The sequence below is a fragment of the Nicotiana sylvestris genome, unplaced genomic scaffold (genome assembly GCF_000393655.2).
Source record: "Nicotiana sylvestris unplaced genomic scaffold, ASM39365v2 Un00001, whole genome shotgun sequence".
NCBI lineage: Eukaryota > Viridiplantae > Streptophyta > Magnoliopsida > Solanales > Solanaceae > Nicotiana > Nicotiana sylvestris.
Window position 1 is genome coordinate 427,902 of NW_027184337.1, and position 12,398 is coordinate 440,299.

Consider the following 12,398-nt stretch of genomic DNA (forward strand, 5'->3'; position numbering starts at 1 on the left):
ATCGGCCTTTATGTTGGCTTAAGATATCTTTTGATCTGTGGTTCCTGGTATTAGTTATTCTGTTAATCCTTTTATGGGTGTTGAGCAATATGCATGATACAATCCTTTAATAATTTAATTCTTTTTTTATTACCTGGGCTCAATTCTTTCTTTTAACATATACCAGAATATTTTACGATTGTATATGCTACATGTATAAAACTTTGAACCCTTAAGTGAATTCATAACGTAACCAACTTTGGATCATTGATCGAATAATTTCATTCGTTCAATCTTATCTTCCTTTCAAGGTAAGCTATTACTTTTTCTTGTTGTTCTACCCCTTGTTGCGTCTATACTTAGCTTATCTTAGTGCCTACACATGCTAGAGTTTCCGTGCAACTTATATGATCTCCAATATTACTTTTAATTTTACTCCCCGTTCATTAACCACGGCAGGTTCCACTTTCCTTTGAAGTGCTTAAAATATTGTTGTGAGATTGTTGTTACCATACCATTTTCTCTTTAGGTCGTTGTGCTTAAGTTGAAGCTTTCTTCCTTGTTTCCTCAGCTAGTCTTTCGTTGTGATACTTAGGGAGAACTCTTGACCCTTATAAAGCTGTGAGATAATTACATCGTATACCCAATGGATTTCATAATGTTTGTACTTACCTATACTTATCTGTAGTTCTTACCTCCACACCCTTGTGCTCGTAGGGTTGCTCCTGAACTGATATTTTGATTGTCTTCCAAGTGGCACTTTTCATTATTTCCATAACATTCATACGATACCTTTAACTACCCCAACTCATATCCGAATATTTCCCAAGGGTTTCAATGTCATATCTGTGAGACTTAAATCCCCATGTTAGGCTTCACTGTGTTTATTTTGAATTGATTTGTTGATTTGTCTTTATCTTCTTGCCTAGCCATAACTGGGCTCTTCCTGAATTAACTACTAACTACTCCTTGTCCCTTTCTCATATCAATATTTCGAGTAATCTTTCTTGGGTTATTCCTTTTGTCTTAGCTTACCTCTCGCATTAGTTCCTTATTTATCAAAAACATCCTGGGTTAGAACCCTGCTTCCTTTCCTTGACATTGTACTTGCAAAATGTTTTGGAAATGCAGCATGCCTGTAGGATTTGGATAAGTGCAATCTTATTCCTTTCTCAGTCTTATCGCATTATTCCTTTATTATTCTATAGTTACTACAACCACTTAATTCCCACTTAATGCCACATCACTCCATATTCCCCCCTCCTTTGAATAATATCATGAAGTAAACTTTTTTCAACTTACGTATTTTTCTGAGACGCATGAACAGATGATAGTGTAATATTACACATGGATAATTAAGAACATAAGCATCTCTAATAATTCTATGAATATAGTCATGTATGGAAATTGTGCATTTCCACGTTTCGTTTGTGTCGTATGAATCATGCCAAAAGAAAGATGGGATAGCCTTAACATACCTGAGCTGATTTTCTTGATAATCCCTCTAACATACGTCAATTACAACAATAACGTAACAGCGGATCGAAGTAGGGGAGAATTCTTATGATATTCTTGAGAAAATTGAACGGTACTCCCTTAGAATCGCAAAATCCCATTGCTATTATGAGAAATAGTTTCGTATGAATTTTTGTTGAAGAACACACGTTACATATGTAACATTATCTCACTAAAGCTAGATTTGAATTTTAGAGATTGAAAATGAAGTAAAAAGCTCTCTTTAGTCTTTTGGGTGTGGGACCCACCTGTTTGCTTAGTTGGCGAAAGACTCCTCCATGTTTTGCCACCTTATAATGTGACTTAAGAGTCATTTATTTGGGCTATAAAATCAGGTCACCATGGCTGCCATATTAGAAGATTAATCATCGTTATCCAATAACTTAATTAATTCCTTAATTAATTTACTAATCCCCTATTAACCAATAATTAATCAATTATCCACATAATCAAGAATAATCTAACATTACATAAAATACTACTCACTTTTAATATACTTTATACACCTTACCATCATGGCCATATGGTACCTTGTATGGTACTTGTCCATAAATATCAGGTATTAACGCTCAGCCCAAAATTTATCCCAACATGCCAAACTTGGACGAAAAGTCATTTTCTTTGACTTGTTTCCCCTCTCACCTTCATGAATTGACTCATCACTTTATTGAAATAGCATAATCCTTATAACCCTCAAATATCATTTCCTTAGACTGATGTCAATTACCTTATGACAAATTTAATGTACAATACTACAGGGTGCAACATCGTCATAATTTAATAGTGCGAAGTGTAACATTATCGTAATGTAATATTGCAAGGCATAACATCCTCGTATAAAATACTACAAGACATAACATAATCGTAATATAATACTGCAGGACGTATTATCGACGTAATATTGCGGGCCGTAACACTCGCGATTTTCTATTCATCCGGGTGTTGCGAAGATGTATCAAGATCTGAGATAGCATTATTGGAGGAGGAGAATGAAGAAAGACAATATGGGATTTGTGGCTCGGTGTCTCAATTGTCAGCATGTGAAATATGAGCATCAGAGACCGGGTGTCTTGCTTCAGCAGGTGAATATTCCAGAGTGGAAGTGGGAGCAGATCACCATGGATTTTATAGTTGGGCTCCCACGGACTTTGAAGAAGTTCGATGCTATTTGGGTGATTGTGGATCGGTTTACCAAGTCCGCGTATTTCATTCCTAAGTGTACTACCTATTCTTTAGAGCGGTTGGCAAAGATCTATATCCGGGAGATTGTTGGTTTGCATGGTATCCCAGTTTCTATCATTTCAGATAGGGGCAATAAGTTTACTTCACAGTTTTGGAGGTCTATGCAGTGAGAGTTGGGTACTTAGGTTGAGTTGAGCACATTTTTTCATCCTCAGATGGACTGGTAGTCCGAGCGCACTATTCAGATATTGGAGGACATGTTGCGCGCTTATGTCATGTATTTTAAAGGGTCATGGGATCAGTTTCTACCACTCGCAGAGTTTTCTGATAACAATAGTTACCAGTCGAGTATTCAGATAGCTACATATGAGGCTTTGTATGGGAGGCAGTGTAGATCTCCAGTTGGTTGGTTTGAACCAGGTGAGGCTAGGCTATTGGGTACAGACTTGGTGTAGGATGCTTTAGACAATGTGAAGGTGATTCAGGAGAGGCTTCACACAGCACAGTCGAGACAGAAGAGTTAAGTTGATAAGAAGGTTCGGGATGTGTCCTACATGGTTGGTGAGAAGGCTCTATTGAAGGTTTCACCCATGTAGGGTGTTATAAGATTTGGGAAGAAGGGTAAATTGAGTCTTTGGTTCATTGGGACTTTTGAGGTGCTTCAAAGGATTGGGGAGGTGGCTTATGAGCTTGCTTTGCCACCCAGCTTGTCGAGTGTTCATCCGGTATTTCATGTTTCTATGCTCCTGAAGTATATTGGTGATCCGTCTCATGTTTTGGATTTCAGCACGGTTCAGTTAGATGATGATTTGACTTATGATGTGGATCTAGTAGCTATTTTGGAGCGTCATGTTCGAAAGTTGAGATTAAAGGATATAGCTTGAGTGAAGGTGTAGTGGAGAGGTCGGACCACAGAGGAGGCTACCTAAGAGACTGGGTGGGAGATGCAGAGCATATATCCTCACCTATTTGAGGCTTCAGGTATGTTTCTTAACTCTTTCGAGGACGAACGTTTATTTAAGAGGGGGGATGTAACGACCCGACCGATCATTTCATGAGATACCACTCTGTTTCCCCCATTTCTGCTTCCTATTGTCTTGTTCAGCTGCATTGTGTATCACCGGGTTGGTTGGCTCGGGTTCAGAGAGGTTTTGGTAAGGTTTGAGACACTTAGTCTCTTTTGAGTAAGCTTAAGTTAGAAACGTCAACCAGATGTTGACTTATGTGAATAAAGGCTCATATGTGAATTTTGATTGGTCGGATAGCTTCGAGAAGTGATTTGGGACGTAGGAACGTGATCGGAATGTGTTTTCGAGGTCCGGAGTAGATTTAGACTTTAATTGGCTTGGATTTTTGGCGTTTTCCAGCTCATAGGTAAGATTTTGATGTAGGGGTCGGAATGGAATTCCGAGAGTTGCAGCAGGTCTGTTGTGTCATTTGGGATGTGCGTGCAAAAGTTTAGGTCATTCGGACGTGGTTTGATAGACGTTTTGATCAAAAGCGGAATTTGGAAGATTTTGGAACCTTAGGCTTGAATACGCTGTGATTTGGTTGATTCGATGTTGTTTGAGGTGTTTTGAAGATTTGTATAAGTTTGGATATTGGTATATGACTAGTTCGTGCTTTTGGTTGACGTCCTGGGGGCCTTGGGGTGATTTCGGATGGTTGGCGGGAGATTTTGGAGTTGAGTTTGGCAGCTGAAGTTTTATGGTTGCTGTCATAACTTCATTTGTGGTTGGGAGGCCGTAGGTGCGACTCCCGCAGATGCGGAAGCAAGCCGTAGAAGCGGCCAGGGGATAGAAGACCAGAAATTGCAGGTGCAGAATCATGCACACCTGCGTGACCGCAGATGTGGAAGATAGGTCGTCGGTGTGGTTCTAGGGATTTAAGTGGAAACTGCAGATGCGGTAGAGCAGAAATGGAGAAAGGGGCCACTGGTGTGAAATACCTGGGTCAGAAAGTATATAAGGTCTCCTTCGCGAATTTTTGCTAAGCTCTCTATTTTTGAAAACGGGAAGTGAGCTAGGGCAGTGAATTTCAAGGGGAAATTGGGTAAGCTACCTAAGCTTCATTGCTTGAGTTTATGACCATTTTTCCATTGTTTAATCATGGTATTAGTGGAAATTAAGGAAGAAAATTGAGGGATTAGGGCTTGGTATTGGAGAGCTTTGACTGGGGATTTGAGGGACCATTTGAGGTCCGATTTTGATGATTTTGGTATGAATAGACTCGTGGGGAGATAAGGATTCTATTGATGTGATTTTTATGGAATTTCGAGTTGTGGTCCCGGGGGTCGGGTTTGGATCAATTTCGGGATGTTTGGTATAATTTGATTTTTTTGCATGGGCTTCGTTCCCTTAGCATATTCTAATATTATGATTCTGATTTTGGGTAGATTCAATGCACGTTGAGGCCGAGGCGAGAGGAAAAGATGTCGCAAAGTTGTATTTCACCCGGTTTGATGTAAGTAACCATTGTAATTCTGGAACTGAGGGTATAAAACCCTTGTATTTCGTATTGTTTTGACAAATAAGGTGACGCACATGCCAGGTGACGAGCGTGTGGGCGTGCACCGGTAGGGATTGTGACTTCGTCCGTCCCGTGGCGACTATTAAGCTGCGTATTTCATTTGAAATCTTATGATATCAAGTATTTTAAGGATTGATACTATATTATGGGCAATATGTCATGTTTGGGGCCTTGTGTCGACCTGTTGAGACCCTTGGGGGGCATTTTTACTATTTTCCTTACTCTATTTGTTTGAAAGCATATCCTCAGTCATGTTTTACCTATTTATTGTTTAAACCTGGTCTTTAGCACTCTACTTCTTAAAATGTGAAAAACTACTGAGTTTCCCTTATTTCCACTGTTAGGCCCGAGTGACTGTGAGGTTAATGACTGAGAGAGGTTGAGGACCTAATGGTGAAGATTATATATATATTACGCATCAGGCTGCACGCCGCAACAATATTATATGTATATATTATGGATCGGGTTGCACGCCACAATGATACTTATATGGATTGGGCTGCACGCTGCAGTGATATATATATTGGACCGGGCTGCGTGCCACAACGATATGACGTTTGGGCTGTAGGAGCCCCTCCGGAGTCTGTACACCCCCAGTGAGCGTAGTTGACTATAAACTATGGATCGGGCTGCACGCCGTAGCGGTTATTATGATTATTACTATTATGAGATATTGCTGAGCCTCAGTGCTTAGTGTGAGTATTGTGTGACGAGAGCTGAGATATGGATGACTGATAGGCTTGCCCGAGAGGCTATATTTATGTGTGATACCTTGCTCGAGGGGCCTATTTATGACATATTTTATTGATTTTCACTCTTCTTTTATAATGAGCCTCTGTTGAAAACTACTATGTAAATGACTTCAAAGTATTTCAATACTTTGAAATATATCCGGGTATTCTATTCATCCGGGTGCCGCGAAGATGTATCAGGATCTGAGATAGCATTATTGGAGGCTCAATAAAACCATATGGATGCAACAAGGGAGCAGAAAACCAGAGAAAGTAATAGCTTACGTTGAAAGGAAGATAATATGGAATGAAAGAAATTATTCGATCAATGATCCAGAGTTGGTTACGTTATGAACGCACTTAAGGGTTCAGAGTTTTATACATGTAGCATATACAACCGTAGAATATTCTGGTATATGTTAAAAGAAAGAATTGAGCCCAAGTAATAAACAAAGAATTAAATTATCAAAGTATTGTATCATGCATATTGCTCAACACCCATGAAAGGCTAAACAGAATAACTAATACCAGGAACCATAGATCAGAAGATATCTTAAGCCAACATAAAGGCCGATCAGAAGGAGGAAACTAAAGAGTTACATCACCCAAGTAAATTAGGAGTTTGATTATTGGACCCAGAACAGTAGAAACATCGTGATCGGGAACATTGCAGGATCTCCCTTAAAATCAAAGGTACGAGAGAGATAGTACAACAACCATAGTCTATAACGGCTCTATGATAAAGCCAGTTAAAAAAAGTAACAGCCTCAGAAGAAATCAGTATAAAGCTCCCACTGGATTGTAGTATTATAATAGAGCTTCAAGTTGTGGTGTGAATCATACCTATTAGGAATGGAGGTTATGAAGGAGATAAAAAATATGATGTGAGAGTTTAAGTAAGTAAGGCAAAGGTAAACAACAAACGAGATACTTAAATGCAAAAAGTTGTGAATAGTCCATAATTCGAATAGAAGGCTAGAACCGCGGGGATTTAATATCCAGGAATGATAGCAGCATCGTCAGTGGCATATCCCGTATCCTACGGTTTCTACATATCGTGAAGGTTAACTAATATAGTAAAGAAGAGTTAGAGACAATATGATGTCTCGCTTGACATTCCAGAGGGACATAAGGAAACCTATGATACAAGCAAGTTGAAGGAAGGTTGCGAGTAATATAAATAAATATGGGTAGGTCGCGAGCTTAAGTATATCAAAACGATAAGGTTTTAGGAAGGCAAGAGTAAGGTTATGAAAGGGCGAGTGAGAAGGTGACGAGAATGGATAAGTCCTCAGAATTAAACCCATAAAAACGGGTGAGCTAATGGTTTCTCTAAGTCATAGAAAGCTCAGTATAGCCTGAATGAACTCAAAGGAGTCTAAGGCTAATAGCATTTAGAAGAGATGGAATGTTGCCCTAGTAATAGAATGAAGGTGTAATTATAATAGATAAAGGATGATGTTTGGGCCTTCGATTGTGAAATGATTTGAAAAAAGGGATTCATGAATTTTACGAGATTAGTTTACTTACGTAAGGTGAATCAAATTGGGATGCTATGAAATATGGTTATGGAGGGACAGTATCGTCCCCAGGTGGGTCAGTAAAATCACTTCAAATGTTCCTAAATACCACGTAAGCCCTAGTGATTACGTAAGAAGTTCCAAGTTATCATTTGTGAATTGTATATCAATATAGAGGTGAATCAACAATGGATGGAAAATAATCATAAAGTATGAGATACGATTAGGCCGTCATTCTTAAGATAAAGAATAATGAGAGAGAATTAAAGAACTTATATGGGATAAGGAACGAAAGTAACTGGGACTTGGTAGCAGACCTCAGTAAAGATACATTGAGGTAATAGTTATGGTATAGTATGAGCTACCTAGGTGCAGTAAAGTCAAACGGATGGATGAACAAAATAAGGTGTAGCAATATTTGTGAGTTCAACAAAGTACCGAACGAAGAATTTTGGTATACCCATAGATGTCCAGAGGAACATATTATCAAGCTCAATATATATTTACCAAGTGAGGCCTAGAGGTTGGCTAAAAGCTGGAGAAAAAAAGAAAGAACACTCACATAGGCATACTTACAAGGAAAAAGTCGTACATGCTCTATGACAGAAGGTAGCAAGAGTTACGAGATTGGAAGAATCCCGATCACAGGTCATGGTGTAAGAAAGAGACCTACAGGTAGGAATACCCTACACTTTGAATTTGTTCACAGAACAACTGCCTAAATTGAGAGGAGAGTATTAAGGTATTCAAAAGAGATATAAGTTATGAAAATGGCAAGAACATAGGTCAACATTCGAGGACGAATGTTCCAAAGGGGGGAATGATTTTACGCCCCGTAATATTACGTCGATATTACGTCCTGCAGTATTATATTGCGAATATGTTATATCTTGCAGTATTTTATTACGAGGATGTTACGTCCTGCAATATTAAATTACGATAATATTACGCTTCGCAGTATTAAATTATGATGATATTGCACCCTATAGTATTGTACATTGAATTTGTCATAAGGTAATTGAGATCAGTCCAAGGAAATTATTATTTGAAGGTTATAAGAATAATGCTATTTTAAACAAGTGATGAGTAAATTCATGAAGATGAGAGGGGAAGCAAGTCAAAGAAAATGAATTTTCGTCCAAGTTTGGCATGTTGGGATAAACTTCGGGCCGAGAGTTAATACCCGATATTTATAGACAAGTACCAGATAAGGTACCATATGGCCATGATGGTAAGGTATATAAAGTATATTAAAAGTGAGTAGTATTTTATGCAATGTGAGATAATTCTTGATTATGTGGATAACTGGTTAATTATTAGTTCATGGGGGATTAGCAAATTAATTAAGGAATTAATTAAGTTATTGGATAAGGATGATTAATCTCCTAATGTGGAAACCAAGGTGTCCTGATTTTATAGCGCAAATAAGTGACTCTTAAGTCACATTATAAGGTGGCAAAATATGGAGGAGTCTTTGTCCAACTAAGAAAATAAGTGTGTCCTACACCCAAAAGACTAAAGAGAGCTTTTTACTTCATTTTCAATCTCTACAATTCAAAGCTAGCTTCAGTAAGATAATGTTACAAATGTAACATGTGTTCTTCAATAAAAATTCATACGAAATAATTTATCATAATAACAACGGGATTTTGCGATTCTAAGGGAGTACAGTGCAATCTTTCTCAAGAATATCATAAGGATTCTCCCCTACTTCGATCCGTCGTTATGTTATTGTTGCAATTGACATAAGTTAGAGGGATTGTCAAGAAAATTGGCTCAGGTATGTTAAGGCTATCCATTCATTATTTTGGCATGATCCTTACGAAAACACGAAAAATGCAAATGCACAATTTCCATACATGACTCTATTTATAGAATTATTAGAGATACTTATGTTGTTGATTCCCCATGCGTCATATTATTCTATCATCTATTCATGGGTCTCAGAAAAATACGTAAGTTGAAAAAAGTTTACTTCATGATACTTTTCAAAGGGATAATGGTCTTATGACACTCCAAAAGATTTTATTAACGTACTTTTCATGTATAGCATTCATGTACATTGACCCATGACCAGATGGAGTTACATACGCGTATATATATATGTATATGTATGTATATGGGATATGGGAAAGGTTATGGCATTATATATGCACCACCACATGATCAGCTGGTATACGTTGATGATTTTGCCTATAGTGGCCGAGATGATATGATGGGACGCCCTTAGAGGCTGATGATGTTATGAAACATGTACCTATACACGACATGACATTCATACTCATATGCATGACACTATAATTATTTCATGATTTACAAAGTTATCCAAACTTACATGTGGAGTTATTTACTCTATATTTCCTGGATGTCTGTTATGTACCTATTTATGTTCCTTACATACTCCGTACATTATTCGTACTGACGTACCTTTCTGCTTGGAGACGCTGCATTTCATGCCCGCAAGCAGGGAGTAACGTGAGTACGCCAACTTAGTAAGTCACTAAAGTGAATAAGGTCTGAGTGCAGTGACAAGCATTTAAAAATCATATATAAGAGTATACAACAGAGTCTCAAATCAAACTCAACAGTTTAAAAGCCAATTACTTCATAAAAACTTCAGTTTCAATTGAAATACTTTTAAATCATTTACATAGCAGTTTTCAACATAGGCTCGTTATAAAAGATGAGTGATAATCAACAAAATATGTCATAAATGAGCCCCTAGGGCAAGGTATCACCCATAAATATAGCCTCTCGGGAAAGCCTCTCAGTCACCCGTGTCTCAGCTCTCGTCACACAGTACCCACACTCCGCAGGTGCGGAAGTGCTAAAGGCAGAATGGTTCTTTTAAAAATCGAGATTTGGCCATCTTCTCTAGGTGATATGGAGACTTAGGTGAGCTGCACTTCCCGAGAAGATGATATCGAGATTAAAAATCGAGATTTGGCCATCAACAAAGAGGGAATTTTCATCATAAATGATAAGGTAAGCTAATCCCACCTATCTTGAGTTAAATATATTGATTATGTATGGATTTGAGCATGAAATTAGTAGAAACTTAAGGTTTGAGGGAAAATCTAGAAAATTCTTATTCTTGGGTTTTGACCAAGGTTTTGGGTATGTAATTAAGAGAAAACCATGTATTTGAGTTAGTAAAGCTATGGGTAGAATTTATCTTCGAGAAATTTCAGAATCCGGGCACGTGGGCCCAAGGTCAATTTTGTAAACTTTTCGATTGGAGTTAGGAATTATTATAAATTAGATTGTAATGAGTAAGTGAACATATATTAATGGATTTGCATAATTATTGGCTAGTTTTAGAGCATTGTGCATCGATTTGAGTCTTCGAAAGAGCGTAGAATGTCGGTTATGGATCTTCAGAGCGAGGTGAGTCTCCTTTCTAACCTTGTAAGAGGGAATTGTCCCCATAAGTGACATAATTGGTTATGTGCTTCTATTTGTGGGGGCTACATACGCATGAGGTGATGATAGTCCGTGCGTAGCTACTATTATGTTTAAGTTTGGGTAGTCTTGGACCCAAAATCATGCTATACTTGGTCTATTTGTAATCTTATTGACATCTTGAATTGCTTAAATCATATCAAATTAGTAAATGAATTTCTAAAAAGATTTAAACTTCATTTTCATAAATTATTAAAAGATAATTGAATTTTTTGGATAATTGTTCCATGTTGACTTCTTGATTGACTGTCTGTGTGTGTTTATTTTTTAAACGGGTCGTACGACCTCGGCATGATATGCACATGATTGTATTGCTTGCCTGAGAATGTTATGTGATAATATTTTCCTTCCCTGGCCAGACATAGTTAATAAGCCTAATGAAAAGTAAACCTTGGAAATCATTTATTGTTTGAGAAGGGGTTTACCTGCTTTCCGGTTTTATGAGTTATAATTGCTATATAATTCTATGATTTTCTCACACTTTCACTATATTATTATTGGACCACTAGCAAGTGTCGAAGTCGACTTCTCGTCTCTACTTCTTCGAGATTAGACGGGATACTTGCTGAGTATACGTTATTTTCGTACTCATGCTACACTTGCTATGCATTTTTGTTGCACAAGTGCATGCATTTTCTAGTGGCCTAGTGGGCGTAGCAGCATGGTTGATATGGAGACTTAGGTGAGCTGCACTTCCCGAGGCTACCCGCAGCAGAGTCTCTTTTAGATTATTGTATTTACTTTTTGTCCAATTTGTATTCCAGATGGTTGTTGTATTACATTGCTTCCCACAGATAGCTCATACACTTGTGACACCGGGTTCTGGGATGGTTACAGGATTGCTCAATATTAGTTTGGTTAAAATTTCATGGTTATTTCTGTAAATTTCATTATTTATTATTTAATATATAAAAAACGATTTCAACAAATATCAAAATTGGAATTTAATTAAGTATTTTGGTTGGCTTTCCTGATAGCGGTGTCCGGCGCCATCACGACCCTTAGTGAATTTTTGGGTCGTGACACCAACCAACCCGATAACACATAATACACATGAACAAAACAATAGAAAGAAGAAATAGGGGAAATGGAGCGGTAACTCATGACACGACCGGCTGGGTCTTCACAGTTTACTTCATCGAAAAGCGAGGCGTTCCCCAGGATCATTTTTACCCGTATACAACTGAATCTACCGCATAAATAAATGTATCAATATTCTAATCATGCATTCCCATAACTACAATCGTATGCCGAGAAAGAGACTTAAAAAATGTTGATATCTTTGGGGTATTCATTAGGGTTGGGCGTTCGGGCAGTTCAGATTAAATATAGAATTTCGGTTTGTATTTTCGGTTTTTGGATTGAAGAAATAACAATCCAAATCCAATCCAAATAAGCTAGGATTGGACCGGATTTTTTATGTTCGGTTTCGAATTAATCGGGTTGGATATTTTGGATTTTCGGTTTTGAGCTTATAAGT